This window comes from Ambystoma mexicanum, chromosome 3q (assembly GCF_040938575.1).
Source record: "Ambystoma mexicanum isolate Mex_15411 chromosome 3q, UKY_AmexF1_1, whole genome shotgun sequence".
Classification (NCBI taxonomy): domain Eukaryota; kingdom Metazoa; phylum Chordata; class Amphibia; order Caudata; family Ambystomatidae; genus Ambystoma; species Ambystoma mexicanum.
This window is the reverse complement of record NC_090926.1, coordinates 457,956,092-457,983,645: the sequence shown is the minus strand read 5'-3', so window position 1 is coordinate 457,983,645 and position 27,554 is coordinate 457,956,092.

The window sequence follows — 27,554 nt, the reverse complement described above, 5'->3', positions numbered from 1 at the left end:
AGGACCCAATGGGAGATTTGCTCACATACAGGCACACCAAACGTGGACCAATCATGGACCACGGTGGTCCCAGGCATTCACAGCACACCAGACTCTCTGGCACCCAGGATGTGTATTGGAACCAGACAGTCCACCCCACATCCTGGAAGCACACACACAAGGCATGCAGAAGCCCGCGAAAGCTTGGCGTTTCGTGGTAGAATGCATGCCCAAATAAGGACTGACCTGGGTCGACTCGACCTGGGGAAGGTGAAGGGGCAAGATGGCCAAAGGACAGGACAAACAACCATGTGGTATAGCCATTTTGTAGCCAGGCCACCTCTTTGTGCCAAACATGGTAAAAACGGTTTACCTGGCAGGAAAAGATAAGCTGCCACCGGCTCTGTTCAAGGCACATCTGCACTTCTCCTAAAAAATCCTAAACAATCTTTCGAGAGTATCTAGGGCCTTTAGAAATGACAGGAAGACCCAAGTGCACTATACTGGAAGGTACAAAGTCTTCCAGTACTGATTGTCTTTAAGGGAATGTCAGTTTCCCCATAACAAAGTGAGCGAAAAGCCCAGGGTAGTGCAGCTGAAGGCTGTGCTCCTCTGGCAAAGTCAGACTATGGTGTATAACAGCAGCAAAAGGTTGTGGGGTACACAACTGGAGGAAAAATCACACATGAAATGGAACTCTTTTCAAACAGCCAGTATGCGTTAACTCAAAGTGTCTTGGTGTTCTGTCTATGGCAGTAATCCTCCCCAAGATTGCCTAACCAGAGGGCAGGCCCATCCCATCCCTAGGATATAGTGATAGGGTGTTTCTTGAACTCACATTTTCTTCACTCACATCCACAGTCTGATGGATACTTCCTTTTGCTTGACCCTTAATAAAATTTCCGCCAGCAAATGCTTCTGCCGCCTTGCTTTAGAGTATGTGGCAGGCGTACATTTTAACCCCCCTCAACTGTGGGTATGCCTCGAATGACAGGAGCAATCTCTTGTAGCACATTGCCACCAGCATGTACTTCTGCCCTCAAGATGGAAATATTAGGGTCCATAACAGTGGTTATACCGCCTGGGAAGTAGTTGTGTCATATGGTCCATTAGCATATTGCTGTAGGCACAGGGATTTATATCCCTCTCATCCATTGTCAAGGTCAGCCACGAGGGACAACGGAACTGGAGGAGATCTGTGGAATCCCCACCTATCTCTCTTTAGTACTGCTCCTCTCAGAGGTTGGGTATCCCCATTGTTTGTTACTCCAGTGGTCGTTGTCGAATCTAACTTTATCACATAGGTATCTCTGTGTGCAAGATGCTATAGAGGCCCTGATCACTGATAAGCTTAGTAAGATTGGTCACATATTTAAACTGAAAATGTTACATGAAACATGGAAAGGCTGATATAAAAAGGATTAAATGGAAATACTGGAAGGGATCTTGCATTCCGTCTCTGGGTCAAGAGAAACTAAACCAAAAGCAGAAATATAGAACATAAGAAAGCAAAAATACAATAGGCGATGGTTGAACAAATAAGAAAGAAGAGCTACCAGTAAACACCGTTGGAAAAAATAGATGAGGATCATCCAGACCATGTAGCCTGTTATCAAGCTGGAGAGGGGCACATTAAGAAAGAGGAGTATAAATAGATGACATGTACTATAGGCTCAGCCCACTGCAAAAACAGTTATTTATGTAAACAGGTGTGATTCCCCCGATTGTAAGGATAATAGGGTTATTTCCAGAGGGGCTTGTAGGAACCCCATTGATACTGGTGAACTGCAATTTTAATTAATCCATTCCGATTAAGTCAAAAGTTGTAAATCTTTTAGTAAAATGAATAAATATAACCTTACTAGGTCCCGGCAACAGTCCACCACGTCAGCGAAAGCTCCACACTCTGTGCGCTCACCTATGGCCCTGCCCCCACACCACAATCCCTGCCGTGGGGGCGAGCCCTCGGTGAAGCTCAAAGGAAGGGCGAGGGGCAGTCTGCAGCAATCTGTGGCAGAGGTTTCCCGGTGACTCTGCCTGGAGGTCTTGCCAGCTATCGATCTCCAGAGGGAGGAATCAGCTGGGAGCCAGGGCAGAACATTGGCTATCCTCTAGAAAAGCTGTAGGCAAGCGTGTAAGCCGATTGACCTTTTAAATTGATACTGTGATTACATCAATACCTTGCTGTGCCCCACTGCCTCTGCAAACGTCCCTGTCGCTTGTTTTTATTACTTATGAATTATGTCCTTGGCTCATTCCAAATCCATAGGGCTCGGGCCTCGGTTCCTACTCTCATTTTCTTCAACTGCCAAGCGCACAGGCAGGAGTCATGGGAAGGAGAGCATTTTCACGACAGCTGAACTAAAAGATCTGAAGTGATCTCTGTTCCCTATAAGCTATCATCGTTATCTCAGTGATAGAGACCCTTCTTTGTGATTTAAACAAAAAAGCACTTCCCTCACATGCCGATCTCTCATTCTGATATTGGTCGCTTCCCACAATGAGAAGGCGCCATCGGCCTGTAACAATACTGAACTGTGTGAGTTGCTGCTCTCAGCAGTAACAACAAGAGAATCTTTCAACCCCACAGCTGGTTCTAAAAATAGTATTACCATTGACCATCCTCTACCTCAGGGAAACACACAGGAATCTTATAGAGCAATCTGCGGACTCCAAACTGAGATAGTGACATTTGAGCAATGGGGCAAAAAAGCCACCAATACGTCAGAAGCATAGGCTGGGTAGGGCCTGTCTGGGCAACGCCCACCCAAAATCGATAAATGCCCACTCAGAAGCACTGCATGGGCATTTACAGATGTTCATGTCACTACAGTGGGTCCAACTACATTAGCTTCATGCCCCACTTGTTAGACAATCCTTGCTAGGCCTCTGCACTTTGTGACTTCAATGTCTCGTTAATTCACTTTATCCCGACCATTGAGGGTGACGACATGACGACACAAACTCTCAACTGCAATTAGGAGCACTGCCACCAATCACCATACCTTTCACCAAACCAGATGTCACCCACGATTGACATACATTTGAAACCCAAAGAAGCTCTGACAAACTCTGAGGAAAGCCAGTACAGTCTCTGTACAGCTGAGCAACATGCATTCTCACCCAGACCTGAACCATATCCATTTGGATGTCATTGAAGGTCCACCCCCCTATAATGGAGCAACTACCCAAATGGTGGGATTACCGCACAATAGTCTGCTTGTAGAGGAAGGAGATGTTCCACTTTCAAAAGATCACAAGTTCATAATTAATGAAAACATAGGATCTTCTAATAAATGTGAGATGTCAGATACTTTTGAAAGTGTCCGCAGAACGGCACAAGATTCCAGCAGAGCCACGCAGGCAGTTATCACAGGGATCCTTCCTAATATATCACAACAACCATCGACCACTGACCGCACGCATTGATTAATTTATCTGAACTTTCTGATAAAAGTGTGATTATTCCATTCCTCCTTCAAATCAAATATGACTTTGAATCATTAAAACCAACTTGAAGTAGTTGTTGTCCTTCTAGTAACTTTCTGCTCAGGACAACATCATATTGGACCCAAAATCAAGATTAGCTGCACCAGAAACAGACCAGAAAAAGATGTGAATCCAGCTCCGCACACAAAAAGAAAACCAACCCAATCTTGCCAAAACCTATAGAGAAAGCCTCACACAGAACCAATGGAGCCTGCCCACAATTAAAATGAATCAGAGCTTCTCTCAATCGACTCCCTTATCAATCATCGAGAACAACTATTATCCAACCAGTCAACCTCGGAAGCCATCTTGTAAATCTGCCTCTCTTCAAAAAAACACACAGAAGAGCTCCACCAATCCTTTCTTGAAGATGTTGTTCAATTTTCATGACAGGAGTTCAACCCCTTGGCATTGATAAAAGAATAAGTATCATTGACAAATAAATCATGCCAATGGCTGAGCCACACAAGTGGATGTTAATCAATAATAACAGTGGGCATAATTGGGTCGATAAGCCACAAACGAGGGCAGGACAAATGACTTGATACAATTTAACTCATATTAAGAGACCAATCACTCGTCGACAGACTTATGGTGATGAAACAAGATAATAAAGATAGTATCCCCCTCAAGGCTTATCGATACTGCTTAAACATACTCTATCCTTTATGTCCATAAGGCAGATTATCGAAATTGACTGACTTATACCTGGTTCACAGTCAAAATCTCCCCTCGCAGGAGGTGATACAGCCCCCAAAACCTTGGACCTGAATACTTCAGAATCTTTCAACGTTGAACTTATCTCTTGGAACATAACGGGTGTAAAGGGGAAATGGGGTGGTGAGGACTGGGATGATTTTCTGGGACAATTTGACATTATGGATCTCATCATGAGTTGGGCAGAGCAGTAAAATGCGGCAGTAATGCTATTACCACGGCATTTACCGCTCCACCCAATCTCAAGTTTGGTCCGAAAATGTGAGTGTTACCTCCAGCATTTTGCTGGAGGAAAAAATGTCCTCTTTCTGCCTGTTTTCAGCACTGAGAAACCCCCTTTGGGTCCAATGGACCGAATGCGAATGGGGATTTACCTCCCGACCGCAACTCAGGATCCAGCGCAAATTGCGTCAGACCGAGATGTCGTAATGCTAATAGAGTTGGGTGGTATCCCGGCGCAATTAGCGAGATACCTCCCAACCCCTGATGAGGCCCTTTGACATTTTTGTTTCCAAGAAACCTGGCTGTTAGATCAAAGAGACAAACAAGGCTATATTTGTTTTTCCATACCAGCTCAAAATGGGAAAATGGGCCACCCGAGTGGTGGTATGTCTATTTGGGCCAAGAACGACATGATAGGCATATTTTGGTGCCTTTGCTTTACCCTCTTTGGACATCCTACCAATCAAATGGGACATTGATGATGCTACAACAGTCCTATCCAATGTATACATCTGACTGACAGAGAAGGCAGTTGAGGAATTGATTGCTCACGGTGAAGGTTTGGAGTCACTTGCCAACATCTTATCTTTTAGAAAAGTGCATTTTGTCTTGGTGGGGAACTTCATCACCCACTTAGAGACAATTGAGCAATGCAATTTCTTGTTAGAAAACCATGATGAATTTTGGAAAATTACCTACCTGCATTACTCCTTGTGTAAACCTTGCCCAAAACACGCTTTCAAAATTAAAGGATATCTTCTAACAAGAGGTTTTAGATCATGCAATGGCCGATTTGAGAGCGACACCCCTGCCAAGCCCACATTCCGTACTCTTACTAGACAGTAACACATAGATTTTATACTTACCACTTTGGGGAAATCGAATATAGCATGAGATTTCGAAGTCATAAATCGCGTGGAAAGTTATCACGATCCACTTCATTTAACAATGTGCCCACCTGGTGCCCATTGGATTCCAAACACTCTTTTAGCCTCTGAAATTTCACTTGAAACAAATAGAAGGAGAGTAAAATGGAACTTAATTGAATCCCAGAGTAAAATTGCAGACAGATATGACACATTCATTCCTAGCTTTGAAAACATTGTAAATCGAAAAAATGTAATTTCACCTAAAGCAGTATGGGATCTAATAAGCAATACTCTAAGACCATTTAAAAAAAAAAAATCAGATCTCTAAGACTTGCGCATAAAACGCTGATAGATGTTAAAAAGAAAGATTTCGAAATTCAGAAATGGGGAATCTACTGGAAACAATAATTTAAAAAGACTACAGATCCCTTTGGAATATGCCAACCCAAAACTCAGATGATAGCCATTTAACTCTTGACATTTATGTTACTCAGGACCAGTGGACATCACACTTCAGCTTTATATATTGCAAACATGGTAGGCCCAAGGAGATCAGTACTCCCTGTACTGTATGGCCCTCCCCACCTGACCTTGTTAGGCTTAACATTTCCCTTAAGGAGGTAGAAGTAGCAGTGACCTCCCAAAAAACGTAAGGAGCCCCTGGAATCGATTCTATACCAAAAGGCAATTTGGATTCCAGGCTTTTGCAAACTATTCAATAAATATTATCATTACATCAGACAAACAAATTCCATCATCATGGAGGGCAGCTATAATAGTTCCTATTCAAAGGAAGGGAGCCGCTGTGATGAATCCAACTATCGTGCAATTTCTCTAATCAACATCAGCGCTAAAATGTTTGGTAAAATTATTTTAAAGAGACTTGAAGACTGGATTATCAATAGCAGTTTACTTGCCAGCCGTTTTGATCAGGTTTTTAGATTTATTCAAATATATGAAAATGTCACTACACTTTGGAACCAAATGCTATATTACAATTTTGTTGATTGGTGTATGGCATTTGAAACCATCCTAAGAGAGCTTCTATGGCAACAAATGCTGGATATAGGTGTTCACTCTGACCTAATCATAACAATTAAGATTCTCTATTCCTGCTACTGTGCTATTGCATGGGTGGTGAACTTTCCAAGCCATTCCCCCTTGACAGTGGTGTAGACAGGAATGCATCTTGGAGCCAACCCTTTTTTTCACCTATACATCAACAAACTAGCAAATTAACTGTACCAGAAGGAGATGGATGCCCCTGCCCTAAAAAATAGGAACCTTGGAATCCTCCTCCTTTCCGACGACACCGTCTTGATCGAAACGGTATCAATTGTGCACTTGAAGCTTTTGTTAATATCTCATGTAAGATAGGTTTGGAAATCAACCACAACAAGGCAAAGTTCAAGTTTTGGTCTAAAAAAAAGAAAAAACATTCTGCTAATATACCTTTAAATCATTCTCATAAAAAAAGCTGGTCATTACAACATCTTAAGTGTAAAGCTTGATGAGAGTGGCTCTTGGGACACACAAATAAAAACAAGCTTACTCCAGACACAGACACGTGGTTAGCACATTTTCTACAAAATATGGAAAAAAATCGGTAAAACTATCCTTGGAAGTATTGAAGGCCTGGGCCAACTCTTCAGCCCTACATGGAGCCTAACTATGGGACCGCTCCAGCCCTTCTCATTTAGAAAACAAATACTTTCGCTAGTCACAAGCAACCCTCATTAATACTGGAATTAAGCATCTATGGTGTTGGCTATGAAGCAAAAATAAGACCCATATTGTACGACTTGAAACTTAAAACATCTCAACATCTGACTATCTACGGAAAAGCCCTAGAAGATGTCTGAGCCCAACATGGTGCACAAAGTTTACCCTGGGTATGACATGTCCGTGAAAGGACATCCAAACCAAACATCAATATGGAAGCTGTGACTGCAAATACCCAGGTGCTAGCAGTTAAACAACAGATTTCTTCAGCGCTACAAGGAGTGGTACTACACTACATCATTACCAAAGATTGGCTCGACAGGCATTATTTCAAGATATCTACAACACAAACCATTTTACAGCATCTAATGTTACTTACTCTCCAATGAAGACTGAGAAGCAAGAACCCTGTATCTGAAAGCTAGATTGGGAATGTTACCTTTGGCATCATATATAGAGAACGGGCTGTAGGCAACACTGATACATGTCCATACTGTTATTAAGTAATTTTGGGGCCGGTTCATGGAACAAATGTGCGCCGAAAATCCCAGCGCAAGCAGGCGCAAGGTGGCGCAAGCGTGAGAAAGCAAGCGCACGCGTGCGATTCACGGAAGACGCTGCGCGTGTATACCACTGGTTGTGCGCCAAATCCGTGCGTGGCACATGCGGGCGCACAGCGAAAGCGCACATAGCACAGCGCACACAACAAAACTGGGTGGAACAGTGGGCGTAACACGCGGAATGCGGAATAACGCGTGAAAAAGATGGCGTAACATGGGAAGTACTGCAGGGAACTACACGGAACGCTCACACGCACGCGAACAACCCGTATTCATGGATTCGAATACGGGAAACCTGCGCACGGCAAAAGACGCGCATAGCCGTCAATGCGTCTGCCACAGGAAGGCAGGCGGAAGCATCCCTGCGCACAGTATAAAAGTGCGTGCAAACAACATATACATATATACCGCTACGATGAATGCCCCATTTGTCACAGCACTGATCATGGGACACCGCAGGAGGAGGAGAATAGCCAGGGCATGCATTTTTTCATGCCGGACAAGCCTTTTTGGGATGCCTGACGACCAGGTCTACGGCAGGTATAGGTTTCCACCTCGTATCATCCTAGACCTGGTCAGGGAGTGGGAAGATGACCTTACATCCCCCACCCCCTGCTCCCAAGCATTGAGCCCCTTGGAGAAGGTGCTCAATGTCCTGCATTTATTTTCTGGCCACTGGGTCATGTCAGCGGACTACTGCCATAGTGGGGGGAGTCTCACAGGCCACTCAGTCACGCTGCCTACACCAGGTCCTGGCAATCATGACAGCGCGCCCCTCAGTCCGCAGGCACATATACATGCCCAGAACACCCGCAGAAAGGCAGGCCATTGTCCAAGACTTTTACAGGGTGGCACACTTCCCCAAAGTGTTTGGTGCCATAGATTGCACCCATGTGGCCCTATGTCCACCTAGGGCCACTGAGCACATCTACTGAAACCGCAAGCACTGGCATTCCATCAACATGCAGGTGGTATGTGATGTAAAGGGAATCATCACCTCTGTCTATGCAAACTACCCTGGCTCCACCCATGACAGTTTCATATACAGAATGTCCGCCCTGAGCCGGGCCGTGGAAGCTGGGCAGCATGGCAACACATGACTCCTAGGCGAGTACAAATGCCTGTGCACATGCATGCATGTCACACACACACACAAATACACAAACCCCAATAATCACAACCATCATCACCTCTCCAGGGGACAGTGCCTACCCTCTGAGCAACCACATGGTGACGCCAATCCGGAATCCCACCACACCACCCCAGGTAAGATACAACGCTGCCCATATTGCAACCAGGGCCATAGTGGAGTGCACATTCGGAGTGCTCAAGTCACGCTTCGGCTCCCTTGACCGCTCTGGCGGCAAGCTACTCTATGCACCCCCAGTAGTGTGCAGGATCATTGTGGCAGCATGTGTCCTGCACAATGTTGCAACAAGGCAGAACATACCGGTGGACATGGTGGTGCCCCCACATCCCCAACCACAGGCACAGGCGCTGCCCATGGGAGGGGACAGGACACGTGGCGAGGAAGCCTGGACCGAGCTTGTGGCCACATTTTTCACCTAAACTCCCACCCCTGCGGAGTACACACAGCCCTGGCACATACCAGGTGACAATCGATGATGACAAAGAGACAGCCAACTGTCTCAACCTTTCCACCCTGAAAATGTTGCCATGGAAGTGCCACATTGTGTGCATCCCTAGCTACTTAAACACAAGCAATCCTGTGTGACCAAAAGGCTCACATGCAAGGTTTGAATCACACAGACCTGCAAAACAAGCCATGACTATCACTGGTATGTCACCCAAACCCTCCCAAACCACAACATGACATGGCAAGCAATAGCTATACACCAACACAGTACCAATAAGGTACACATTGACATGTGAAAAATGTAAAGTGGCATCACACAATGATGCCTGACATGGAATCAGATGAAATGACTGACCAACAACCTCCCACCCAAAAGAAGCGATACCCAAATGCATTCCAACAGTTATAGTTGTAACATGTTATGTTATGTTATTTTGCACTTAGATAGCGCCTTATATACCATTGGTATGGTCTGAAGGTGCTGGTAGGATGAACGCCCTTGTTGGGAACCGAAGTTCAGGTCAGTAGAGAGAGTAGGGAGAGTCAACGGCGCATGTGCACACCGGGTATGTGTGCAGCTGGTGCGGTATTCGTTAAATAGCTGCTTCTTAGCGGTAGGTGTGGTGGTTGAGATCAGGGGTATGTGTTCGTTCTGGCAGAATTGATCCAGACCGACTGTGGCTGCGTTAGGCCTGAGGAGAACGCCTGGCTGGAGGGTGTGTAACCAGCAGTGTTTACTTAGAGTGATGGGGAGTGAGCGGGAGGTGTTGGAATGAGAACAGTTATACCGAATGGTGTCATAGTATCTCTGTGTTCTAGTTGAGTGGTGGTGTAAAGAAGAGAGTAAGCGTGTGGTGTGATATGATGGGTTACATGCTCTTTCAAACATTCTCTGCGTTCCAGACCATACTATGTACGTCGCGCAGTTCTATGCGTTCCAGTCAGTTCTATGGACTTTTATTCATTCCATGCGTCCCCGTCAGCGCTACACGCTCCGTTCTGCTCGACGCACTCATGCATTCCAATCCTCCCTGCGCGCTCCAGACTGCCCCACGCATGCACTCCAGTCTGCCCCTTGCATGCACCCTGTCTGCGCCTGTACTTCGCATTCACCCACCGTGCGCAGTCACCCGCTCCCCGCATTCACCCACTCCCCACACTCACCAGCTCCCTGCACTCACCAGCTTCGCACACTCATCCGCTCTATGCACTCATGCTTTCCCCGCATTCAACATTACAATGAATACCTGTCTACATGCACATTGTGCATTGTAAAATCAACACTGCAACTTCTGTTTGCCGTGCCCACCTCCTGCAACACACTGCTCAGCGCACAGCATAGTGAACAGCCATTGTGTGTGATGCACACCCTGAGCATTACATCTAAGCGACAAACTACAACAGAAAGCAAATTACGCATGAACAGGATCCACAATTGGTCATAGATCATGTGCTGCAGGGACACAGTGGGCACCAGAAGGCAAAAAGAGTGTACATGTGGACATGGAAGCGTGGTTGTACATGTAGTGGATCATAGTGCGAGTGTGTGGGTCAGTAGAGACATGCACTCAATATATGCATGTGCAATCAAGTGACCATCAGTTTCCTCTACACATCACATGTGAACATTCACCATGTGTACACCCCAGCATGTCAAGCCACAACTATTCCCTCACACCTGAAAGGTAAACACAACACATGAACAGGCATTGATCAGCAGAATACATCATGTACATAGGAAACTGCATTTACAATTTCAGGGTGTGCATCACACTGTAGGGCAAGGCAACTGTCAACAACAAAACACCCCCCCTCCCTCACAAATCGCCATGACCCACTGAACAACTGCCCCTGGGTTATGTAGCCTTCATCCTTGATTTTCACCTGGCCACAGGATCACCCTTCCCCTTTGTCACCATCTCCCACCTTGTGTGCAAAAAGCATCCAGCATCCTCATAGGCCACCTTGACTTGCAAAAACACCACATCAAAGAGAACTCAAAGCAGGCCAACACAGAAGCCAAGCAAAAAGCCTGCAGGCAGCAAAACAAACAAGAATAGCTTCCAGTAGATGACTTAAAGTAGCAGTATGTCACATAGCCCAAGTACTACCACAATGACGTAATAACCAAGGTAGCACAGTAAAACAATGTCACAACAGGATGTGAACCATGTGTGGTACATAACACAGAATGATGCACCACGAAGTGATGTGTACTGTCACAGCTCCCGTGTACAGGCTCAGGAGTGGCACACACCAACCACCCCCACCGTGGTCTGGGTGCCTGCAAGGTCAAACTCACACAGGCCTTTGAGACCCTGGTGGGGAAGGAGGGTCAGGGATATGCAGTCGGGAAAGGCATTGCTATGCTGGATAACCGGAATGTGGGGCAGGAGAGGGGAGTAGAATTGACAAGGGAAACTAGGAAATGCACAAAACTGTACTACTCACATTAACACATACACAAGTACACCAAACTTGATCATCATGCACATAGCAACAAATTATTCAAATGGAAGACAAAGAGAAACTTATATCTCGGGTGAGTGCTGGCCTCCTGTCTGCACACTCTCAAGTCCGGTAACAGGAGCAGTTCAATGCTGCAAAGAGAGCCACAGTTACTAATCTGTGCATGCCCATAACACACAACCACACCACCATATATGCCCCAAACTAACAAACTACTCTACAAACAAACAATCTGGTGTGGATGCTTCGTACCCATACGTAACATTACCCCTGTCATGGTTCATACACAGTCAATGCAGTAAGTCAGGCGCCAGTGGGTGCGTGGCAAATGGAAGACCAATGTGTCACGATTTACACAACATGTAATGTTCCCTGGGTAAGCATCCAGACGCATATAGCAAGGTATGACTTCAGAACAAGTTGTGTTTCACCATTACCGAATTAAAGTAGGTAGTGCATGTGTCAAATTCGACATGGAAATGAAATGCACTGCACACAAGTCTGTCCCTTGCTGTCTGTCCCTGTGAGCTGCTTCTTTCCATGTCTCGCAACGTACATGGCTAATACAATTGCCTCAATGGACCATGGTGGACCATAGGGTATGTGCCACTGCCCCTGCAGGTGCCCCAGACAACTTTCACATCAACTAGCCATTAGTCCACCAACTCATCTCAGCTGTATTTTGCTCTTAAACACCAATATTTGTCCAAGCTCACCATCAGTGCTGCTAATAACCATGCCAGTGCAACTGGCCAGGTGGAATGTTTGCTGTGTAGTGGCCCCCCTGTGCTGCTCACCTTGCCTGGAGTCCCTTGAAACACGTCAGCTGTTTTCGGATGTATGAGCGCAATCCCTGTGCCTCTGCTTGCGCACACATGCGCATGTCGGCACCACCAAACGTGTCCAGCTTGCAGACGTCCAATGGCCCATGTCTGCTGGCAAAGGTGGTCTGGAGGCTAATCCCCCTGCATAAAGGGCATGAAACACATGATTAATGCTTTAAATTCATCTGTGTGTGTCTCTTCAGGCATTTCATGACTGGACCATGTCAGAGACGTACATCAGAAATCACACCATCAGTCCGTCTTTCACAGGCAAAATGTGGAACACACTATCTACGGCATGAATTGCAACGAGCACATGTACAGTAAAGATAAGAAACATACTACACAATGCAATTAATGTACACATGAATCATGAAACCCCCCATCTAGTGAAAGAAGAACAGTGGTCAATAACACCCCTATCATCTCCACTACGGGTGTTAACACAAGATCGACAGTAGCAGACATGCCACAGATATGACAGTCCAAAGCCCTTGTGTAATAGGCTGTTACACCGAACCATCCTTGCGAGCCCATGGATAAGGGAAGCAAGAGTGGCATATGTGAGTCAAGGACCCCAAGCTGCAAACACATACACAAGACAAGCTTGGAGGGCCCAGCTGGAAAAAAACAGTGGATGCTTAAAAAAGCCACAAAGCACCACACCGTCACATCAAAGCACAATAGACAAGCAATTTTAAACTATATTAACTAATTACACTAACTATGAAAAACCTACATTACTTAATTAAACTAACTATCAAACAGAAACTTAACTAACTAAACTAATAGAAAAATCAAAAATGGCCACATATGACCCGGGGGGGAGGCACCCAAGAGGGGGGAGGTACAGGGTGCTGCTCAACACCCACATGCAATGATGGTGAGGAAAAAAAACACCTCCATGGGCTCAACACCTGCACAGCCCGACCTATGTGGGAGATAGATTGTCGTCCGAGTCTGGCTCTTCCTGGAAAGGAGGACGTGGCACAGGACCCAGACAACGCCTAGCCGCAGCTTGCCCCTCGTCGGCAGCAAGTCTGCCAGACGGGTGAGCTTGGTTCTGTGCGGCGATCACACGTAGGTCTGCATGCAGGACCTCACGTGATACGCGTGCTTCCTCTTGCAAGGTAACACGTGTAACATGGAATTCCTCCTGCAAGGCCTGGCTGGACAACAGTTGCACCTCCCGGCAAGCACGTAGCTCAACCGAGATGGTACGCTCAAGCTGTGCAAACCTCTTCTCTGCCCGCTCCCTCTGGGACATCATAAGGACAACCAGAGTGGATCTGAGGGAAGCATACTCCTCCCTCAGGGCCTCCATGTGTGCCTCTGCGTGAGCAGCAATTGCTTGACGCAAAGACACCATCTCAGCCTGGCATGCCCTGTCTGAGGCCACCATGCCCAGCCTGAGAGGGCGGCCCATGGACCGTGCCGCCTGCTGCTGGAGAAGCACCTGCCTAGCAGGGGGGAGCACGGATTGTGCCACACGCTCCATGCTCACAGCGATGTTCTCCATTGCTGCCCCCTGGCATTCAGAATTGGCAGTCATGTCTTGCTCCAACTCAGTACACAGCGGTTGCACGCGGCGACCGCATTGCTGGGCTTGACCCCTGTGGGACCCAAGGACTAGGTGTCCTTGTTGTTTTGGCACCACCCGCGGCTGCACGACTACATGCCCCCGTCGACGTGATGGCCCAGGCGCATCAGTGACTGGTGTGGAAGGTGCCCCTGCGTCCCGATCCACCGCAGGCGGAGGTTCCAAGACTGTTTGACCCCTCAGTGCTGATGTCGCGGACAGAGGAGTGCCCACATCAGAATCACTCACCCCTGACATATGGACCTGATGCTCCTCCAACTCGACATGGACGTCAGAGTGGTCATCAGGGCTGGACTCATTGCCAGCCAGAGACAAGATGGACTGTAGCACATGTGGGGTTTCGTGGCCTACCACCCCAAGGCCCCCACTTGTGCCGGGTTGCTGGAGTGATAACAACCCTGTGCCTGGCATGACAACACCATCCTCTGGCTCCATTGCGTCATCATCTGAAAAGTAGAGAGAAAAAAGGTCACTTCACATGTTAGAAGCACACAACACACACACACACAGACATCACACAGACAACACATCAAGCATACATGTCACACACAAAAGAGAACCTGCCATGCATGCTGGGTCAACTCGACACTGCTTATGTGATTAGGCATGTAGAATGGTGTCATTTTGCACAGAAGTGGGTCGATGCAGTGCAGCAATTTTGTACGTTACTCACTGTCTACATGTACAAGTACTTCATGATGTGTATCTGAAAATGTGAATGCAGTGCAAGGTCAACTTCACCCATCACATGCAATTTGCATTCAATGGCTAGTATGGCTACAAGCAAACCACCCCTCCCCCAAGGTGCAAATGCAGGGATGCCTAGCATGGTATCAAAAGGCTGACCATAGACCTGTGTATTGACAGACAGTGTAGACTAGCATCAACTGCATCATGTGAGTCAAGTGACAACACAGCAAATGATGATGGGACAGTAAGCAGGACACATGATGAAACCTCCAGAGTACACCCACGTGTGAAGAAGACACTACACCAGTTGGACAGAGTCATTGGTCATTAAACAGGCTGAGGCCTGTGACCCACACAGACTGTCACACCCTAAGCATGTGTGTGACGCAGGATGGAGCCACATTGGAAATGGGAAGGCTGATGAAATGCCATGCAATGTAGGTCCCCCTGGACTCCTACTACAATGATCATCCAGTCAAGGACACATAGGGGCATGAGTGGAATACACATGGAGCATGAATGGGCACTCTTGTCCCTGCGGGGCATCTGACCTCTGCACAGTCCAAGTGAGACACACTTCATCAAGTACAAAGGATGTACCACACAGTATGTGTCTGGCAGATTGGCTGCTGGAAGTTACCATATACACAGGACGCATGAACAGGGTAGTACTCAGCGGCAAAATTGAAGCATACCAGTGTTAAGGTGTAATTGGGGTGCAGAGGGTGGGTGGAGGGGCAAGGGAGCATGCCTACATGGAGTACCCACATGCAGGCAGAGGACACATGCACGTCAGTCATGCTATGACATAGTCACAAGGCTGAGAGGAAGGTTACCCCACGCTACATGCAGAAGGGCCAGTGAGCTGGAACATGGACTTGAGGGGCATCCTGGTGACCAGGATGTGAGTAGGGTGCAATAGTGGTGATGCGGACAGTCCCTGTCCGCTCCACATGTCCACCATCCAGCAGAGCAGACATGCATCAGGGAAGCATTGCATTACTTGCACATCAGAACCATGTACACGTGACATGTAGTGGCAGTCAAGCACAACACATCACACAAGTAAAACACACATGTCCACAACAAACGCGCAGCAACACTCACTGGACTGGGCATCAAAGTCCGGCATCTCTCCCACTCCTTCGACCGATTCAGATGGTATGAACTCCGCAACGAGTGACTCATGCGGAGTGAGGTCTTCCTCCTCAGGTGCAGGCCCACTGCCAGTCACCAGAGTCAAGTTGTAATTTGAGGCATGCTTAGCCTTAGCGCTGCGCTTGAGGTCATTCCAACGCTGTTTTCACTCTTGCGCCGTGCGCACCTCATGGACGAATGCACTCACATGTTCCGCAACTTGCTTCCAGTGGGTATCACGGTGGGCAGCCAAAGTCTGACAATTAGGACCCACTAGCATGTCACGGATGTGGCCCAGCACGTAGTCCATGAGGTAGTCCAGTTCCTGGTTGCAGAAAGGCTTCTTCCTCGACGTGTTGGAGGTCATGGCTGTGTGTGGGGTCCCAGCCTGTGCTGCAGGTGCAACCTTCCTCCTCTTGGATTGTGGCGCAGACCCTGGCTGGCAAATGCCACCCTTATCACTATGCCCAGTAGCACCGGTGGATTGAGCCAAAGGAGTGGCAGGTGGAGGGACGATCAAAGGCCTGACTTGCGTCAGTGGCAGCTGGGTGCCCTCTAATGGACCCTGCACAGCAACATCCACTGTGGCAGGGTCATTGACCCCGACTGTCCTGGTTGGCAGACTCACAACCGGGGTCTTGTTGGCTGCATCTGCCCCTGCACTTGCCAATACCCGGCTGTTCGCGGCAGCAGATGACATTACTGCCCCAGGGATATGTGTCTTGGTCAGGGCAGCCCTGCGTGCACCTACGGGTTCCCCCCTGGCCTGTTGGAAATCTTCCAAGGGCTCTTCAAGTGCCAACGCAGCCTGCGCTGGCAGACCCTGAGCCTGGGTGGTGGTGTCCACAGCTGCACCTGCAGCTACCACTACCCTTGAGCCTGTGGCAGTCGATGAAACAGACTACCAGGTCACACGGGCGCCAGTGCCAGATGCAGAAGCTCCATCTCCTGGAACCACAGGGGGTGGTGGCATGACTGCACCAACACATCGCACAACATCGTGCTCAAGTGGCTCACCCCTGCCTCTTCCCCCTCTGCGGCCACCCTGGACACCCTGGAGTCCCCCTACTCCCTGGTCACCCCGGCCACATCCCTGACCACGCCGGCCATGAGGAGGACGCCCAGCTGAGGCGCCCCTCACCTTTGGTGGCCTCCCAACCATGGCACAGATGAAGTATTGCCGGCACAGAATGAGGAGTTCCAATGGGAGGTGTACACCACAATTGTCATGGGCAATTGGGGTGAAGGGGGTGGGATGCAAGATGTTAACAGCCCCCCTGCACCAGTGAGAGAGGCAGAGGGCCACCAGCTTCAGTGAGAAGGAAGTTGGTGTCCTGGTGGAGCATGTCCTGGGGCATTATGATGCCCTCTTCGGAACATCACGCGCCAACAAGGAAGGACGGTTGAGGATCTGGGAGGACGCAGTGGTTGCCATCAACGCGGAGGAGGTGGCAACCCGCGACATCAAGCATGTCAAGAAGCGCTGTGAGGGCATGAGGTCCAGGACCCTCTACAAGGCCCGGCGCCTTGCGGAGGGGGGCCGGGGCAGCATGAGTAACATCCAGATGAGGGTACTGGAACACATAGCCCCAGCGCTCCCCGCCCAGATCCTTCAGAGGCAGACACGTCTGGAGTTGAGCGGTAAGTGGCCAAGCATTGCTGTGTGAGACAGGGCATGTTGCAGTGGGCTGGTAGTCTGATAATTGCCTATATGTGTGACATAGGCCATGTATGGATGTGTGTGTGCAGGGACATCATGGTCATGCATGTGAGACCAGTAAAGTGTGAACCACATGGATGGTGCATGTGTTCCAATGCAACATGGGGAGCTGTATGCGGAATGCACACATGAATTCATGCCAGTCTCTGTTCTTGGACATGGATGGGGTGAGGGATGGGTGCTGCTGTCATGTACATGTATGGTGCACATGTGTGTGTGTCTGAGAAGTGTGTGTGTGTGACTTTGAAACGCCATGGATGCATGACACATGTCCGTGATGATGTGTAGATTCACTCATGCAGTGCCGTCACCGTTGTATCCACTGTGTCTATCCACTGTGTCTGTAGTGTACAAGCCATGATGCATGACCCTCCGGTGATGTGTGTGCATGGGACCAGTGTGAGCCATGATGCATGTGAGTTTGAAGGCAACATTTTTGTTAACAGAGGCCCTTGTACATGGATGCTGATGTTGATTGTAGGTGCCGGGACTGTTTCTGCATGTGTGTTGCGTGCATTCACCCATGTGTTGTGGAGGGACAGCATGGAAGTGACATTTGACAGTGCCACTCATGTGTTATTGCTTCCTGTCTAGGGGAATATTGTACTGTACCCTGATGCTTGTGTTCTATGTCGCCCTCTACGCAGCGTCAAGTGAAGAAGAGGGCGGAGACGGTGCTGTGGAGCCAAGCGGCGGGGATGCCTCCACCGGGCGGCGACGCAAGGCCCAGCCTCCCTCCCAGAAATTGCCAACATCTGGGAGCGAGCGGGCTGGTGCCGCGTCTGCCACTACGGCTGTAGCGGAAGGGCCGGGTGAGCCCCCACAGGGGCTTGCAATGGCGGAAGACAGTGTGGAGACATCCAGGTTGGTGGTCTCCACAGAGGAGGAGGAGCCCACTACTGAGCCGCACATGGAGCCTGGTGGGGGTAGTACCACTGGTGCAAGTGGTACAGTCCAGGGCCAGGGTCAGGAGGCAGCACAGGTCACCACATAGGGGCCTGTGCATGTCGCTGTCCTTGACCCTGTGACTGCACCACCATGCACCAGCAGGGATGCCCCGTCCCAGGCCCGTCCGCACGTAGGGGGGAGTGCCACATCATCTGCCTCTCCACTACCTGTGGACGAGGGGTCCCAAGACCATATGGGCTCCATCCTGGTTGGTGTCACGTTGCGCACGCGTGACATTCGTGATGACATGCGTGCTTCCTGGGCGGAGCACGCACGGCATCACAAACAGGAGCGTTGCGACGTGGCACTGTTGGGAGGTGCGCTGGTCGGTGGGTTCCTACATGTGTCGTGCACTCTGGCGGACCTCTCCTCCTCTGTGGAGACTATGCGCCAGTCATTTTCCCTGCCGTCTTCTGGCCCAAATTCCACCAGGGCCCCCCGTGCACCTGGCCTGACCAACACAGCCAGCTTGGTGGAGATCCCATCCCTGGCACAGTCAGGAGTCGGCGGTCCAGCAGGGGTGGACACCCCAACAACTGGAGTCCAGCAGATGGAGGATGTGCAGGCATCGGACAGGGCACATGGACAGCAGCAACAGCAGCAGGCTCTAGGTGGGAGCAATGATAGCTCGAGGCCATCGACATCAGAGGGGCAGGCATCGGCCAGAGGGCAGGAGAAACCTGGAATGGGAGTGTCTTCCATGTGGCTGCGGTTGGGCCAGCGCATAGATGCAGAGCGGCGGCGGGCGGAAGAGGCATGGCTCACCATGGTCAGGGCGGAGTTCTCCATGCGTCGGGCGTTGAGGCGGGCAGAGTGCCTCGAGGCAACTCGCAGGGAGTTGGAACAGGCCATGAGTGCATCCCAGCAAGACCTCGGGGCCAGGGCAGAGGCCCGCCTCCGGGACATCGACATGGAGTTTGATGATGCTCTGGCCCGGGACATCACAGAGTGAGCCGCAGGACTTGCCCGCCTCCATTGTATATAGTTAGATAGTGTTAGGTTTCCTTTGTTCTTCTTTTAATTTGGAGTTAATGGACATTGCTCCACTTCGTGTGTATATAGTTTTTTCTTCCTAGGACTTTTTTGAAGGTTTCCTTTTGTTTGTGGATCATGGACCATTTGGATTTACATTGTATATAGTTGCAGACTTGTAGATACTTTCTTTTTCTATATTCCCATGGATCAATGTTTTTTTTTAAAATTTGGATTATGTTTTTATTATGGACATTGGCAATGGACCACTTTTTTATTCTACGTGTATTTTCTTTTTTTATCTTCATTGGATTTGAAAGAATTTTTTTCTACATCGCTTATTGTACATTGATTTTCAGTTTACTTTTACTCAAAGTCAGTTCTTTATGTTTTTAATACATTTTTTATTACTTCAGAATTGGTGTTGTGTTCTGTAATTGGTTTTGTGCATGTCTCATTGAACATTTCCTCAGCCACGTGTTGCCACTGTGTGGCTATTTTGTGCATTCCTGCATGGGCATGGTGGTTCATTTCATCTATCATGGCATGGGTAATTTGGGAGTGGGTTCTCTGGATGGTTGCATGCTTGGATTTGGGGGCAAGGGGGATTAGGGTTGGCTTTGGGGACATGGGTCTGTTTTGTTAGGACATGTTGTTTGTTGGGACATGAGTCTGGGCCTGAGGCTCACTGCTGGGGGTGGGGGTGCTGGGGGACATGAGTCGGGGCCTGCTGGCAGGTGCCCCTCACTGCTGGGGGGTGGGGGTGCTGGGGGACATGAGTTGGGGCCTGCTGGCAGGTGCCCCTCACTGCTGGTGGGTGAGGGTGCTGGGGGACATGAGTCGGGGCCTGCTGGCAGGTGCTCCTCACTGCTGGGGGGTGGGGGTCCTGGGGGACATGAGTCTGGACCTGCTGGCAGGTGCCCCTCAATGCTGGGTGGATGGGGTGCTGGGGGACATGAGTCGGGGCCTGCTGGCAAGTGCCCCTCACTGCTGGGGGTGGGGGTGCTGAGGGAAATGGGTTGGTGATCACTAGTGGAAGGTGACATGTGGACAACGTACCCCACAGGCAAGTCCTGCAGCTCACTCTGTGATGTCCCGTGCCAGGGCATCATCGAACTCCATGTCGATGTCCCGGAGGCGGGCCTCTGCCCTTGCCCTGAGGTCTCGCAGGGATGCACTCATGGCCTGTTCCAACTCCCTGCGAGTTGCCTTGAGGCACTCTGCCCGCCTCAACGCCCGACGCATGGATAACTCCGCCCTGACCATGGAGAGCCGCGCCTCTTCCGCCCACCGCTGCTCCGCATCTATGCGCAGGGTTCTCCTGCCCTTTGGCCGATGCCTGCCGCTCTGATGTCGATGGCCCTGAGCCATCATTGCTCCCACCTAGAGCCCGCTGCGGTTGCTGCTGTCCATGTGCCCTGTCCAATGCCTGCACATCCTCCATCTGCTGGACTCCAGTTGTTGGGGTGTCCACCCCTGCTGGACCACCGACTCCCGACTGTGGCAGGGATGGGATCTCCACCAAGCCGGCTGTGTTGGTCAGGCCAGGTCCACAAGGGGCCCTGGTGGAATCTGTGCCGGAAGACGGCAGGGAGAACGACTTGCGCATAGTCTCCACAGAGGAGGAGAGGTCCGCCAGAGTGTGCGTCACATGTTGGATCCCACCGACCAAGGCCCCTCCCAACAGTGCCACGTCGCGACGCTACTGTTCATGATGGCGTGCGTGCTCCGCCCAGGAAGCATGCACGTCATCACAAATGTCACGCGTGCGCAACGCGACACCAACCAGGACGGAGCACATACGGTCGTGGGACCCCTCGTCCGCAGGTAGTGGAGAGGCAGATGACGTGGCACTCCCCCCTACCTGCGGACGGGCCTGGGACGGGGCATCCCTGCTGGTGCATGGTGGTGCAGTCACAGGGTCAAGGACAGCGACATGCACAGGCCCCTCTGTGGTGACCTGTGCTGCCTCCTGACCCTGGCCCTGGACTGCACCACTTGCACCAGTGGTACTACCCCCACCAGGCTCCATGTGCGGCTCAGTAGTGGGCTCCTCCTCCTCTGTGGAGACCACCAACCTGGATGTCTCCACACTGTCTTCCGCCATTGCAAGCCCCTGTGGGGGCTCACCCGGCCCTTCCGCTACAGCCGTAGTGGCAGACGCGGCACCAGCCCCCTTGCTCCCAGATGTTGGCAATTCCTGGGAGGGTGGCTGGGCCTTGCGACGCCACCCGGTGGAGCCACCCCCGCTGCTTGGCTCCACAGCTCCGTCTCCGCCCTCTTCTTCACTTGACACTGCGTAGACGGAGACAAAGAACACAAGCATCAGGGTACAGTACAATATTCCCCTAGACAGGAAGAAATAACATATGAATGGCATCTCAAATGTCACTTCCATCCTGTCCCTCCACAACACATGGGTGAATGCACACAACACACATGCAGAAACAGTTCCGGCGCCTACAATACACATCAGCATCCATATACAAGGGCCTCTGTTAACAAAAATGTTGCCTTCAAACTCACATGCATCATGGCTCACACTGGCCCCATGCACACACATCACCTGAGGGTCATGCATCATGGCTTGTACACCACAGACACAGTGAATAGACACAGTGGATACAACGGTGACGGCACTGCATGAGTGAATCTACACATCATCACGGACATGTGTCATGCATCCATGGCATTTCAAAGTCACACACACACACTTCTCAGACACACACACATGTGCACCATACATGTGCATGACAGCAACACCCATCCCTCACCGCCCCCTCCATGTCCAAGAACAGAGACTGGCATGCATTCTTGTGTGCATTCCGCATACAGCTCCCCATTTTGCATTGGAACAAATGCACCATCCTTGTGGTTCACACATTACTGGTCTCACATGCATGACCATGATGTCCCTGCTCACACACATCCATACATGGCCTATGTCACACATACAGGCAAGTATCAGACTACCAGCACACTGCAACATGCCCTGTCTCAGACAGCAATGCTTGGCCACTTACCGCTCAACTCCAGACGGGTCTGCCTCTGAAGGATCTGGGCATGGAGCGCTGGGGCTACGTGTTCCAGGACCCTCATCTGGATGTTACTCATGCTGCCCCGGCCCCCCTCCGCGAGGCGCCAGGCCTTGTAGAGGGTTCTGGACCTCAGGTCCTCCCAGCGCTTCTTTACGTGCTTGATATCGCGGGTTGCCACCTCCTCCGCATTGATGGCAACCACTGCGTCTTCCCAGATCCTCAATCGTCCTTCCTTGTTGGTGCGTGATGTTTCGCATCATAATGCCCCAGGACATGCTCCACCAGGACACCAACTTCCTTCTCACTGAAGCTGGTGGCCCTCTGCCTCTCTGACTGGGGGTCGCCAGTGGTCTCAGATGGTGTTTGCCTCAACATGGCGACCCCCGAGGCAGGCGTGGGTGGGCAACTGGGTCCTGGGGCTGGGCCGTGGAGCGATGGTATCCCAGTTGGGAGTCTTTTGTTCCAGCAGGGGTGGACACAGCAACTGGACCCCTGCAGATGACTGACGTGCAGGCACCAAATAACGGGGAACGTGGGCAGGAGGCAGGCAGCAGCAGATGGCTGGTGGGAGCATGCGCGGGGCTCTTGGGGGCAGGAAAATGGCCTTTTGGGCAGGATGGGGTCTTCCGTGTGTATTCGCGTGGCCAGCTTCATACAGAGTGATTTGGCACGTGAAAAAATTGAACTTCAGCATGTAATTCGAGGAAAGGCCCTTAGCGCGTAAGCGCGTCCGTGACGCGACGCGCACAGTGTTTCTCTCGTAACGTGGGCATAGTGGTTCAGCGCGCGTGTGAAAAAACTGCACGTCTGCGTGTGAATGAGTGTAATCCGAGGAAACGGCCTACTCGTGTAAGTGACGCGACGTGCACAGGCGTTTCCCTCAGCACGGGTTAAAGGTGAGCGGGGACAGCAGTTCGCTGTACGTGCCTTTCGTGGAGACCGACGTGTGTTGCTACTTCGTGTTGTTTCACGCGCCATCACAACTTCACAGCAGATCAAGGACGAATATGTTCTTTTGGTGGGGGTATTGGCTACGCGTGTTTTTCATTATCATGCTAGTCAGACGGTGAGTCGCGCATGCTATTTTTCCCACTCTGGGTGCCCCTGTGTATCGCACCCATTTTCAAGGTCATAGTAGCCTGCGTGTTCCACGCGTATGCGTTTTTCGTGTTACTGGGTGCCACCGCGTACTGCGGGAGGTTGATTCTACGCACGTAGGTTGCAGGGTTGCGTGCATGATTTTACTGCAGTTTTGGGGTGCCTGAGCATTGGTGACCCGTCAAAACATCACCGGGGTCACATACAGCCTGGCAGGTGAAGGGGGGCTGTTAACATCTTGCATCCCACCCCCTTCACCCCAATTGCCCATGACAATTGAGGTGTACACCTCCCATTGGCACTCCTCCATCTGTGCCGGCACTACTCCATCTATGCCATGGTTGGGAGGCCACCAAAGGTGAGGGGCGCGTCAGCTGAGCGTCCTCCTCATGGTTGGCATGGTCAGGGATGTGGCTGGGGTGACCAGGGAGTAGGGGGACTCCAGGGTGCCCAGGGTGGCCACAGAGGGGGAAGAGGCAGGGGTGCTCCACTTGAGCACGATGTTGTGCCATGTGTTGGTGCAGTCATGCCACCACCCCCTGTGGTTCCGGGAGATGCAGCTTCTGCATCTGGCAATGGCGCCCGTGTGACCCGGCAGTCTGTTTCATCGACTGCCACGGGCTCAAGGGTAGTGGTAGCTGCAGGTGCAGCTGTGGACACCACCACCCAGGCTCAGGGACTGCCAGCGCAGGCTGCGTTGGCACTTGAAGAGCCCTTGGAAGATTTCCAACAGGAAGGAGGGAAACCGTAGGTGCACGCAGGGCTGCCCTGACCAAGACACGTGTCCATGGGGCAGTAATGTCATCTGCTGCCGCGAACAGCGGGTGTTGGAAGGGGCAGATGCAGCCAACAACACCCTGGTTGTGAGTCTGCCAACCAGGACAGTCGTGGTCAATGACCCTGCCACAGCGTATGTTGCTGCGCAGGGTCCATTAGAGGGCACCCAGCTGCCACTGACGCAAGTCAGGCCTTTGGTTGTCCCTCCACCTGCCACTCCCTTGGCTCAATCCACCGGTGCTACTGGCCATAGTGATCAGGGCGGCATTTGCCAGCCAGGGTCTGCGCCACAATCCAAGAGGAGGAAGGTTGCACCTGCAGCACAGGCTGGGACCCCACACACAGCCACGACCTCACGCATGTCGAGGAAGAAGCCTTTCTGCAACCAGGAACTGGACTACCTCGTGCACTACGTGCTGGGCCACAGCCGTGACATGCTAGTGGGTCCTAATTGTCAGACTACGGCTGCCCACCGTGATACCCATTGGAAGCAAGTTGCGGAAAATGTGAGTGCATTCGGCCATGAGGTGCGCACGGCGCAAGAGTGCAAAAAGCGTTGGAATGACCTCAAGAGCAGCACTAATGCTAAGCGTGCCTCAAATTACAACTTGACTCTGGTGACTGGCAGTGGGCCTGCACCTGAGGAGGAAGACCTCACTCCGCATGAGTCACTCGTTGCGGAGTTCATACCATCTGAATCAGTCGAAAGAGTGGGAGAGATGCCGGACTTTGATGCCCAGTCCAGTGAGTGTTGCTGCGTGTTTGTTGTGGACATGTGTGTTTCACTTGTGTGATGTGTTGGGCATGACTGCCACTACATGTCACGTGTACATGGTTCTGATGTGCAAGTAATGCCATGCTTCCCTGATGCATGTCTGCTCTGCTGGATGGTGGACATGTGGAGCGGACAGGGACTGTCTGCATCACCACTATTGCACCCTACTCACATGCTGGTCACCAGGATGCCCCTCAAGTCCATGTTCCAGCTCACTGGCCCTTCTGCATGTAGCGTGGGGTGACCTTCCTCTCAGCCCAGGGACTATGTCATAGCATGACTGACGTGCATGTGTCCTCTTTCTGCATGTGGGTACTCCATGTCGGCATGCTCCCTTGTCCCTCCACCCCCCTCTGCACCCCAATTCCACCTTAACACTGGTATGCTTCAATTTTGCCGTTGAGTACTTCCCTGTTCATGCGTCCTGTGTACATGCTAACTTCCAGCTGCCAATCTGCAAGACATATGCTGTGTGGTACATCCTTTGTACTTGATGAAGTGTGTCTCACCTGGACTCTGCAGAGGTCAGATGCCCTGCAGGGACATGAGTGCCCATTCATGCTCCATATGTATTCCACTCATGCCCCTATGTGTCCTTGACTGAATTATCATTGTAGTAGGAGTCCAGGGGGACCTACATTGCATGGCATTTCATCAGCCTTCCCATTTCCACTGTGGGTCCGTCCTGCATCGCACACATGTTTAGGGTGTGACAGTCTGTGTGGGTCACAGGCCTCAGCCTGTTTAATGACCAATGACTCTGTCCAACTGGTGTAGTGTCTTCTTCACACATGGGTGTACTCTGTAGGTTTCATCATGTGTCCTGCTTACTGTCCCATCATCATTTGCTGTGTTGTCACTTGACTCACATGATGCAGTTGATGCTAGTCTACACTGTCTGTCAATACACTGGTCTATGGTCAGCCTTTTGATACCATGCTAGGCATCCCTGCATTTGCACCTGGGGGGAGGGGTGGTTTGCTTGTAGCCATGCTAGCCATTGAATGCACATTGCACGTGATGGCTGAAGATGACCTTGCACTGCCTTCACATTTTCAGATGCACATCATGAAGTACTTGTACATGTAGACAGTGAGTAACGTACAAAATTGCTGCACTGCATCGACCCACTTCTGTGCAAAATGACACCATTCTACATGCCCAATCACATAAGCAGTGTCAAGTTGACCCAGCATGCATGGCAGGTTCTCTTTTGTGTGTGACATGTCTGCTTGATGTGTTGTCTGTGTGATGTCTGTGTGTTTCTAACATATGTAGTGACCTTTTTTCTCTCTACTTTTCAGATGATGACGCAATGGAGCCAGAGGATGGTGTTGTCATGCCAGGCACAAGGTTGTTATCACTACAGCAACCCTACACAAGTGGGGGTCGTGGGGTGGTAGGCCACGAAAACCCACATGTTCTACAGTCCATCTTGTCTCCGGCTAGCAATGAGTCCAGCCCTGATGACCACTCTGAGGTCCATGTCGAGTTGGAGGAGCATCAGGTCCATATGTCAGGGGTGAGTGATTCTGATGTAGTCATGCAGCCGCAGGTGGTGCCAACACAACAAGGAGACCCAGTCCTTGGGGCCCACAGGGGTCAAGCCCAGCAATGAGGTTGCCATGCGCAACCGCTGTATACTGAGTGGGAGCAAGACATGACTGCCAATTCTGAACGCCAGGGGGCAGCAATGGAGAACATCGCTTTGAGCATGGAGTGTGTGGCCCAATCCGTGCTCGCCTCTGCTAGGCAGGTGCTTCTCCAGCAGCAGGCGGCACGGTCCATGGCCCACTCACTCAGGCTGGGCATGGCGGGCCTCAGACAGGGCACACCAGGCTGAAATAGTGTCTTTGCGTCGAGCAATTGCTGCTCACGCAGAGACACACATGGAGGCCCTGAGGGAGGAGTATACTTCCCTCAGATCCACTCTGGGTGTCCTTATGATGTCCCAGAGGGAGCAGGCAGAGGAGAGGTTTGCACAGCTTGAGCGTACCATCTCGGCTGAGCTACGTGCTTGCCGGGAGGTGCAACACTTGTCCAGCCAGGCCTTGCAGGAGGAACTCTGTGTTACACGTGTTACCTTGCAAGAGGAAGCACGCGTATCACGTGAGGTCCTGCATGCAGACCTGCGTGTGATCGCCGCACAGAACCAGGCTCAACCGTCTGGCATACTTGCTGCCGATGAGGGGCAAGCTGCGGCTATGTGTGGTCAGGCTCCTGTGCCACGTCCTCCTTTCCAGGAATAGCCAGACTCGGACGACAATCTATCTCCCACATAGGTCGGGCTGTGCAGGCGTTGAGCCCATGGAGGTGTTTTTTTTTTCCTCAACATCATTGCATGTGGGTGT